We start from the raw sequence: 10,503 nt of genomic DNA, 5'->3' as shown, positions 1-10,503 counted from the left end.
GTTGCATAGCGAGGTAGTGGGTGATATTTCTGTAACATTTTTAAAAGCCCAAGAGAGCAAATCACAGCTGGGTGGCCACTGTAAGGCTAACCCCCTCCAGGAAATGGCAGAGACCATAAATAAGATTCGGAACTGTTTTCTCTAGAGTTGGGTCACTTTCAAAGTTCATGCCCTTTGTTTAAGAGTGATGCCATTTGTACAGTTCATACTCAGAGTAAAAGATGCCACACGGTAAGTAGCCAGCTCTCCAGCGTATAGGGCAACCTCCAGAGCCAGGTTGGCCAATTCTAACAGTCCAGAAGCCTCACACTGGCCGGAACACTGTCCTTTGTCTGTTTGAAGAGTCAGAGAAAGGGACAGCATCTCTGCAGTAAGTAACCCCATCCAGATGTCAACAGATAGGAAACAGAATGTCACAGACAGACTCTGCCAGGTATCTGTAACAGTGGGAGGGAGTGGTTAGAGTCCATACTGTTTCACAGACTCAGGAAATGTCACTGGGTGCCACAGTAGTCAAGTCCTATTCTAAGTCACGAAGGAAATAATAAAGAAATAATAAAGTGGTGATAAATAAAGAAATAATAACTGAATAAGGGCTTTCTTTCATGGAGTTGCCAATCTATATGGCTGTAATTATGCAAATAACTATGCAAATGATCAGCAAATTCGTTGCTCATTGGATAAACACTTGGGAGAGAAATGGAAAAATTTGCAGGGGTGATAGACTGCCAGGGCCTCAGTCAAAGATCTCCAGTGGACGCTCCATGGATAGTCACCATTGGAGCAGAGAGCACAGATATGTTGGTTCCCATTGGTGTATTCCACTAAGCAAGGGGAGACTACAGTTGCCTCTTAGGAAATGGCTTCAAGAGCCTTGTGAGAACATAGTAACTGTCAGTTAAGTAGAGAAGAATGGCCAGAATCCTCCCCATTCCTGTTGCCTCTGTACTTGTCATCATAGAAATGCCATATATGTGTGTGTGTGACATACATACTTGCAAGTATACACATGTGGCATAATACTTGCATGTAACATATATGTTTATAGTACATATATATGCAACGGATATGCTTATGGTATACATGTAACGTACATGTTTATATGTGTACATCCTCTACAGACACACATGCAACACACATACTTTCACTATTCATGTATGCTTGTGCACCCTCAATCATATTTGCAGAGATAGCATGTTCTACATAGGGAAAGGAAAAATGACTTTCAGATTCTCTTCAGGAAGGGATGGGGTGACTGATGAGGGGCATTCAACACCTGAAATTCTTCCTCTCTGACAGTTTTGTTTGTTTGTGGTTTTAGAGACAGAGTCTTTCCCAGTTGCCCAGGCTTGCCTGTAACCTACTAGATAGCCCAAGCTAGAATTGGGGTCCTCCTGTTTCAGCCTCCGAAATACCAGGATTACAGGCATATACCACCAAGCCTGGCTCCTTCTTTGAGATTTCAAGTCAACTGGCTAACTCACCCAGCTCTCACCTTGTCAGTGGGAAAAGGATAACAATGCCCAGTCTTCTGGACTGGTTATAAGAATTAAATCAGTTAAAATTGGGCTGGAGAGATGGCTCAGCGGTTAATAGCACTGACTGCTCTTCCAGAGGTCCAGAGTTTAATTCCCAGAAACCACATGGTGGCTCACAACCGTCTGTAATGGTCATCCGGTACTGTTTTCTGCTGTGTCTGAAGACAGCGACAATATAAGCACATATATGAAATAAATAAATCTTTAAAAAAAGTTAAAATATGGTCAGCTAGTAGGTGTCTAAGAACATGTCAATTTTATTCTCCCAGAATGCCTGGAGAATTAGTAATTCACAAAGACTGTCACGGAACAATCCAATGAATATAAAAATTTTATTTCTTTCCCAGCATCGGAATCAGACACTTTTAGGATGTCCAGGAAACCAATGGCTCCCCTGCCATTATGATTTATTGAAATGCTCATTCCTCTATGCCTCTAGCATCACTCTCCCAAGTTGGGGGGGGGTTTAAAGTCTTTAACCCCCACTCAGTATTGGCTCAACAAAGATAAGAATGAGCACCACATCTGGAATCCTCCTCTGGAATCCTCATCTAGAGACTGTACCAGTCCATCCAGCTCACTAGGAGTATGATCAGAACTAGTCTTACATAGTATTCTAGTTTACTCTCTTGTGCTTATGATAAAAAACTGACCAAAGCCAGCCTGCAAGGAAAGGGTTAATTTGGCTTACAGATGTAGGCTCCCTGGGCTCATGTTCAGTTGTCTTTCTTATATATATCCATGCCCCATCTGCCTAGGGTTGATACCGCCCACAGTGGGTGGGACCCTTCTACATCAGTTAGTAATCAAGTAAATGCCTCACAGACATGAGCACAGGCCAACGTGATAGATTGATGTGATATGATAGATTTTATCTGATGCTGTCTTTTCCCAGGTATGCCAATCAAGAGTTGCCATCACACGTGATCTGTGAAATTACTATTTCCCCTTGGTCTAGCGGGTGACATGGGCACGTGTCATTTTCCATTTGTCACAACGATTTGGGAAACTCAACGTCCACAGCATGGATGTTCCCTAAAATGAAGTGCAGGGAGAACTTCCAGGCTCCATTTTTCAACTCACGTGTGTGTGTTTTTCTTGACATTTGCAGCAATAAATTAGAAGAGATTCCGGTGTCTCACCTGAATACTTAGGGCTCCGTGCAGGGGTCATGACTGGAATGTTTTCTCGTTTCTGTTGTGTGGAGGGACTGCAGGGAGCTCATTGCTGATTGCCACTATCTTCTTACTGAAGAGAACTCCATTCAAGAGAGGAACTCTGTGTGATGGGCATCAGGCTTTTTCAAAATCCGAAGGCAAGTCATTGCTTGATTAGAAGTCTACCTTTAATATGGGCACATGTTCCACCTGAGCCATTGTCGTCTGGCTGTAAACCTTCTCTTGATGTCTAAGAATTCTCTCTACTCTGACAGGCTCTAGCAGAGATTCAGCCAACCTCTGGGAGAATCAGGCCTTTGCCTGCTCTCCCAGGAGCCTTTGTATGGTTTACTAAGCCTGAGCTCAGTGGGCATGGTAGCTCTGATCCCCAGCAGTAAGGGTGAAGTCGTGGGGAAGCACTGTACCCGGTTGTTGGTGGGTATTTGAAGCAATCACAGTAATCGAGTTTCTATATAGAAGCCTGCTGCTCCATGAGCATACCTTTGAGCCACAACTTTGTATTTCACTGTTAAGAGTTTACAAAGCATGTTCTGGGATGCTCGCGTATAGACTCTGGAAAGTTCTACTTTCCATACAAAAAGATCCAAAAGCACTTGCTGGTCTGACACTTCTCCTTCTTCTCTGTGAATGCTGGGCACATGGCTTGGTCTGGAGGTAGCAGTCATGTGACGTGAATGAGCATTAGATTGAGAAGATGATGAGAGCCAAGATAAGAAGCAGGAGCTTTGCCGGGCGGTGGTGGCGTACGCCTGTAATCCCAGCACTTGGGAGGCAGAGGCAGGCAGATTTCTGAGTTCAAGGCCAGCCTGGTCTACAGAGTGAGATCCAGGACAGCCAGGACTACACAGAGAAACCCTGTCTCGAAAATAAAAACAACAACAACAAAAGAAGCAGGAGCTTCCACAACCAATCACAACACATCTACATCAAGGCCAGAAACACCTCCATCCAAACTTCTTTTGTGTATTATTTCCTTTTTCATGGTCTATGTGGTATGTGTGTTTGTGTGTGTGTGTGTGTGTTTGTGTGTGTGTGTTTGTTTGTGTGTGTGTGTATAAGCTTTGAGATTGACGTTGGGAATCTAGATTATTCTTCTACCTTATTCTTTGGGGAAATATCTTTCCATCAAATTCAGTCTGAACTGGGCCACCGCTCAGTATTTATATGGGTTTTGGAATACCAAAATCTGACAAAATTATACGTCTTTGAGGCTAACGGTTGAACTGCTGATCTCTAATCTCCAGCCTTTTCATCTTTAAAAAAAAAAGACTTATTTTAGTATTATGTATATGTATGCATATATGTGTGTGAGTGTGTGTGTGTGTGTGTGTGTGTGTGTGTATGTATGTATGTATGTATGTATATGCACCACATTTATGACTAGTGCCTTTGGAGGCCAGGAGAGATCTTCAGATAACCTGGGACTGGATTTCCAGATGGTCATGAGCCACCATGTGGGTGCTGGCAATTGAACCTGGGTCCTCTGCAAGAGCCACAAGTGCTCTTCACCTCAAGCCATCTCTCCAGCCACACTCATAGCCTTCTTACAAATGAGGCATCCCTGTCTGGATTGCTTATGCCATTCCTAACTCTCACTGTGGAGATCCAGACTCTCAGGCTGATGTTGAACCTCACACTTCTTTGTGTTTCCTAATGTGTAAAATGAAGATGCATAAAGGCACATGGCTGACTGTTAGTTGTCACTGTTTCTGAGGAGAAGGAATAAGTCAGCTCTTCAGGAATGGTCCTGTTTGGCATAGATCTCATTTCCTTAAGTAATGTCTCGGGTGGGACACTAGAAAGGGACACGGAGCTAGGATCAAGATACTTTCATCTTTTATCTGCACCTTAAAGTAGATTTTCTTGGAGGGCCTTTGATGCAAACAATAATTATACCCATGTAAACAATAATTATATAAGAAACTGTTGTAATGTGTGGCCCTAACTAAGTGGGGTATTTGGGGGGAGGGTTGAAGCCATACAATTAATAAGTAATAATTTTACTTTCTTTGCCTATAGAATTTTAATTTATTTATTATATACAGTCAGAAGGGGCAACACGTGGCCTCCCTTTATGTAGATAAATGTTTCACAATGGGAACAAATAACTGTGGGAACTTCCCCAACTGTCTCTATGGAAGAAAGAGGTCTTAGGGTCTAAATTAATCTGTTTTACCAGTCTCCCTTGACTAGTAATCAAACAGTCAAACTGCTTAATTCTTTTTTTTTTTTCTGATCAGAAAAGAGGTCATTCAATTGGATCTTAGAATATCAGACAAAACCAGCTGGCCCATTGCTGAATTAGGGAAAGAGGAAATACTGACTCAACCCATTTGAACAGAGAGCAGCGTAGGCAGAGAGGGTCAACCTTACACATCTTTTATTGCAAAATAGTTCCAGATCTCTTGAGACTGGCTGAGTGGGAGAGGAGAGATTGCGCTTCTGATGTAGAAGCTATCTGTGAGGACCGGAAACAGCACTTGGGTATTGAGAAGGATGCAGAGCCGCCGTCCCCAACACCACCTCCTGTCCCCTCCACCCAGGACAGCGTCTGACCAGTTTGATATCTGTACAGCACTTGGGAGTTTCTAAGTCTTAAGAATCTGAACTCATTAACACAGAACTTGAACTAATCTTAGCCTTGGCTTTTTGTCTTGGGAACAGAATTGGCTCCGGGGTTCTAAGTGACTCACTGAGGAAATACTCAGGCATGCTGTGCAAGATGAGGGCAGTATTTTAACAACAGGCCATCGTATAATAGATGGAGAAGAACCACAAATGAAAGGAAAATAAATTAAAGAGTCTAGGAACCAAAGAAGGCTTAGAGCAAAAGGCAGATACCATACCCTGGAAACAGAACGCCAGCATTTTAGAAACAAAACATCTGGGCTAGAATCATCAATGAACTTGCAATGAGACTTAAGAAAGAGTCACACCAGTTTGCCTTCCGCCCTTATGTGCTTGCCTTAGCCAAATGGTTGAATATAAAGTACCCTAATGGATGTTAAGTGTTTTATAAATTAAGGGCTCTGAAAATATAAGCCGTGACCATCCTTACTGGAGAAGAGACCACCATGGTACTGAAATTATGAGGTCTTCCAGCCAAAGAGCTTGACCAGAAGGAAGCTATGAAACTGAACAAAATTAAAACAAAACAAAACCATTTCTCAGTTCTTGGCCTTGAACTGTTAGAAGGGGTTGGGAGGGAACAGCTTTTTAATATCCTGAGTGTTAGAACTGGGGCATTACCGGATGGGGGGGATCTGTCCTTTCTTGATCTTTTCAGAAGGACAGAAAATTGGAGTCATGGGCCACAACCACCAGAAACATGCCATGTTCCTGTTCTCCCTCTCCTACTCCGGGCAGACATTACTAATCAATCTTAATTCTATGTGTCTCTCCAACACCTTCAACTTTCTTTCTTACAGTCTTCTGGAAAGCTGATGTTAATTACCAGTCTTGAGCTAAGTATGTAGAGCAGGCAAGCCTGCTTCAGTTTCTTGAGAAGAGACTACAGACCCGCTCCACCAGACATGACTAGTGCTTTCATTTTGTTTATGAAGAAGCCAAGACACAGGAATAGCACACTTGGGATTCAAGTTTACCCTCCACTACACCACACACACACACACACACACCATATACACACACCTTTGGGACATGGCCAACAATCTCCATTCCCTAGAGCGTTCCATGGCTGGAAAAAAGGAAGAAAGAAGAGCTAGTCCCTTATTTTACCTGAGTGGGTATCTCTCTCTTCCCCTCACCCCAGGATGTAACCCATTAGCACAGGGCAAAGCCCTTGCAGAGATGACTCAAGGCCTCCTGAGGCAGCCAGTGGTAAAACCAATCAGGTCTGTGGGTGCTTCAGGATTCGTTTCTGTGAACATTCTCTTCAAAAAATGAGAGTTTCATGCGGATCCTAGATAACATGCTTGGTCACATCCGGAACAGGCTTGTGACTGGTCTCTCGGGAAACACCATTATGGATATGGGAACACAGCCAGGGAAAGTAAAACTGAGACTTCGGCCCTTCCCAAGTCTTAACTGTGAGTAAACCAAGAGAAACAGCTTCATCGCTTTCATCGGTCCATCTTATCACAGAACCTTCCATCTTCTTACTTCCTGCTGAATAACAAGGAAAGGGGGCACTCACAGTAGCCACGCCCCACCCCGCCCCCATACACATACTTTCTTATGACATTTATAAGAATCAGGTTACTTCTTTCATCCATTTAACCGTAGGGATTTGCTTGTGCATGCGAACATGTGTGCATATGTGCGTGCCTGTGCATGTTCGTGTGCATGTGTGTCCGTGTTCTGTGTGGTGTGTGTGTGTGTGTGTGTGTGTGTGTGTGTGCGCGCGCGCGTGTGTGTGTAGGTACAGCAGGCCCATAGTCTTGTTTATTATGTGCAACCCCTCTTTTGTGGCAACAGTCCCTAAAATCTATGCCTTTAGCAAAGCCCAATGAATACTGTTGGCCACAATCCTCCTGGGGTACATCAGATTTGTTACAAGACTCTCATCTGTACTATAAGTGTGTGCCCTCTGATAGCCTCCATTTCTTTGACCTAATAACCACAGTGACACACACTCTGTGTTCCTATGATGTTTGACCCATTCTTAAATTCCACACATGATATGAAGCATTTTTCTTTCTGTGTCTGGACTGTTTGAGCATGCTGTCCTCTAGGTTTATATGTATTGTAACAGTGGGAAAGACTCCTCCGCCTCCTCCTCCTTCCTTTTCTCCCTCTCCTTCTCCTTCTCCTTCTCCTTCTCCTCCTCCTCCTCTTCCTTCTCCTCTTCCTCCTCCTTTTCCCCTCCTCCTACCCCCTCCTCCTCCATTCTTCTTCCTCTCCACCCCCTTCTCCTCCTCTTCTTCCTCCTCTTCTTCCTCCTCCTCTTCTTCCTCAACGCTAAACAATATTCCATCATAGATATAAGCCACATCTATAAAAGTTGATTCATAGGTCAGCAGGCTCTCTGGGGGCTTCTGTAACTTGCCTATTATATGACCTACTATGAGCATGGTGACGGTTTGCAGGCTGTGATTTCACGTCCCCTGGGCATATATACAGAAGAGAGATCGCTGGTCTATGCTAGTTCTGTTTTTAATTCCATCGAAAGCCTCCACACTGCTCCAGTCATCTTGGTCCTCACCAGTATCACACAGTGAGTGGCTCCCCATCCCCCTCACCCTGGACAACACTGGCTGCCTTCTCTGTTTTATAAAAGCTGTCCTCTTTTTATTAGCTTAATTTTGTTGTCGTTGTTGCTGTTAGCACACAAAGCAACAGGTCTGACTCAGTATTTTCTTTCTCATGGACCATTATGCCGCTACTCTCATTTGCTGGTCCCAATCTGCCTTTCCCAGACTGCTGTTATATACTCTGTTTGCGCTGCTAAGTTTTGTTTATTTCTTTGTTTGTTTGTTTGTTTGTTTGTTTTTATGATGGAGGCCTCAAAGCTGCTTGGCTGCTTCTGTTCTTACTACTCCTTCCTTCCTTCCTTCCTTCCTTCCTTCCTTCCTTCTGTGCGTTTCCGGTCTGTGCCCCACCCACATCAGCACCCTCTGACATTTTGCTGCTTCCTAGCCCATCCTGCTTTCAAGCTCTGCGTTCATGTTCCCACCCAAATGTCTTTCCCTGGTTCCCGTACCACTAGGTTCCACTCTGTGTTAAATCAAGTCAAAGAATGATGACAGATTCGGTACTGTCCATATCGCTTGCCCCTTTCAGAGTCGACGGGAGAACAAGCCGGAGTAAGGGATGCTCTCAGAGTCACCTAGAAAATCCGATGCACAGTAGAAAAGAGACAAAGGTGAACCTCAACAGCAGATCTTATAGACTCCAGTGAGATACAAGATAAAGCAAAGACTCGAAAGCTGAGCACACCCCCAAACCATCTTCTGACCGTCTTATGCTTCCAACCGGAAGTGATGCACGCAGCTAATCGCTAAAGGCAAAGGTCTTAATAAGTACACAGCAGCTTGAGCGGGCATGGGAAGTCACAGTCCCCGCGGAGCAGGGACACCTGCCTCTGTAGTGACTGGAAAGTCATTGAGATACATAATCACAGTCCCACTGACGTCAGCACTTACAAAGGTGCTTGGGCTGTTTGAAAGGCTGTCCATTGTATAATCTGCACGGCTCGAAATAAAGGAGATGGCCCGTATGTGCAATAATAGCCACGATGCTTGTCCTTTCCGTCCCAGTTTCACACATGCATAAATGCATCAAAATGGCTAGGGTCTCTTTGCTCAGGAAAGCTGTGATATCAGTCAAGTTTCTCCTCTTTTCCCTCTTTATCCCGGTCTGTCCTTAGTCTTGACTCCCAGTGTCTGTCTTTGAGACGTGTGTGTGTGTGTGTGTGTGTGTGTGTGTGTGTGCATGTATATGAGGGTCTACGAGTGTCTCTGTGTACATACATGTATATAGTACCTTGACAAATTGAATCTTTTATATAATCTTGGTAAGTAAAATCATACATATAACCATTAAAATATTTCAAAGATTGCTTATGTGTATGTGTGTGTATCTGCATGGGTTTATGCCGATGCCTGAGGAGGCTGGAGGATGCCATCAGACACCTGGAGCTAGAGTTGCAGCAGTTGTAAACTGCCATCGGGGATTCACAAAAACCAAAATGGGACGTCTGTGAGAATGGCGTGTGCTTTTAACCGCTTGGCCATCTCTCTAGCCCCTGAATATAGTCTAATAAAGGACACTTGGTGCCACACCTGACTACCTGAGTCTAATCCCTGGGACACACACACACACACACACAAATAAATAAATAACAAATAAATGTTAAAAAATAAACTTCAGAGTTCTTTGATAGGTTCAAGATTACTCATGGTGCCTGTTTATCTCTTGGTTTTTGGTTTTGTTGCTGTCGTCTGTAAGTTGGGTTTGTTTGTTCATTTTTGGCTCTTTATAGTTTTCAGGGACTTACCTCTGTTTCGTGTAAAACTGTCAAATTTATGTGGGAGAGTTGCGCCCAGTTCCATAGTGTAGCAGTTATCACGTCTGCTTTACACGCAGAAGGTCCTGGGTTTGAGCCCCAGTGGAACCACGTGGTGTACTTCATAACTTTCAAATTTATGTGGGAGAGTTGCTTGGGGTGTTTCCTTATCTTGCTAGCATTTTCTTTCAAGTTTTAAAACATTAGTAATGTCTCTTCTCTTTCTAGAATCCTGTTTTCTCTCTCTTTTCTCTCTCCCTCTCTCCCTCTCTTCCTCTCTCCCACCCTCCCGCCTTTCCTCCCTCCCTCTCTCCTCCCTTCCCTCTTTTCTGGGGTTATTGAACTTGGTGCTGTTTACTGAAGAACCAACATTTTGTCTTATGATTATTCTTTCTTATTCACTGTGTCCTTCCTTCTGCCCCCTGTGGGTTCATCTTCCTCCTGTCTCTAGTTCCATAAGGTAGGGCTTAAGCTGTTTATTTTTCTATTTTTCCTCCCCTCTACTGAGAATATTTATTGCTATTGATTTTTCTCTAATTACCACCATAGCTATGTTCAATACTTTTTTCAAGAGTTCCTTACTTTTCTTTTAAGTATATGGATGTTTAGCCCATGTGTATGTATGTGACCCCTTGTGCATGCCGTACCTGAGGAGGCCAGAAAAGGTATTAGATGACCCGGAACAGGAGTGACAGGTGGGTGCTGGGAACAGACCTCAGGTCTGCTGCAAGAGCAGCAAGCGCTTAACCTCTGACCCATCTCTCCAACCCCTCAACCGATGCTCTTTTTAAAGCCATTATGATTTAATAGCATTATCAGT

The 10,503-nt window shown here is 43.8% G+C and overlaps 1 non-coding gene across 1 annotated transcript; it reads left to right on the top strand.

Moving 5' to 3' along the window:
• Window positions 1–9,721: 9,721 nt before the first annotated feature.
• On the top strand, window positions 9,722–9,794 carry Trnav-uac (transfer RNA valine (anticodon UAC)). The gene has a single exon. It is a non-coding gene; the product is annotated as a tRNA-Val (tRNA).
• The last annotated feature ends 709 nt before the right edge of the window (window positions 9,795–10,503 follow it).

Source organism: Apodemus sylvaticus, chromosome 19 (assembly GCF_947179515.1).
Source record: "Apodemus sylvaticus chromosome 19, mApoSyl1.1, whole genome shotgun sequence".
NCBI lineage: Eukaryota > Metazoa > Chordata > Mammalia > Rodentia > Muridae > Apodemus > Apodemus sylvaticus.
This window is presented reverse-complemented; position numbering and strand designations above follow the sequence as displayed.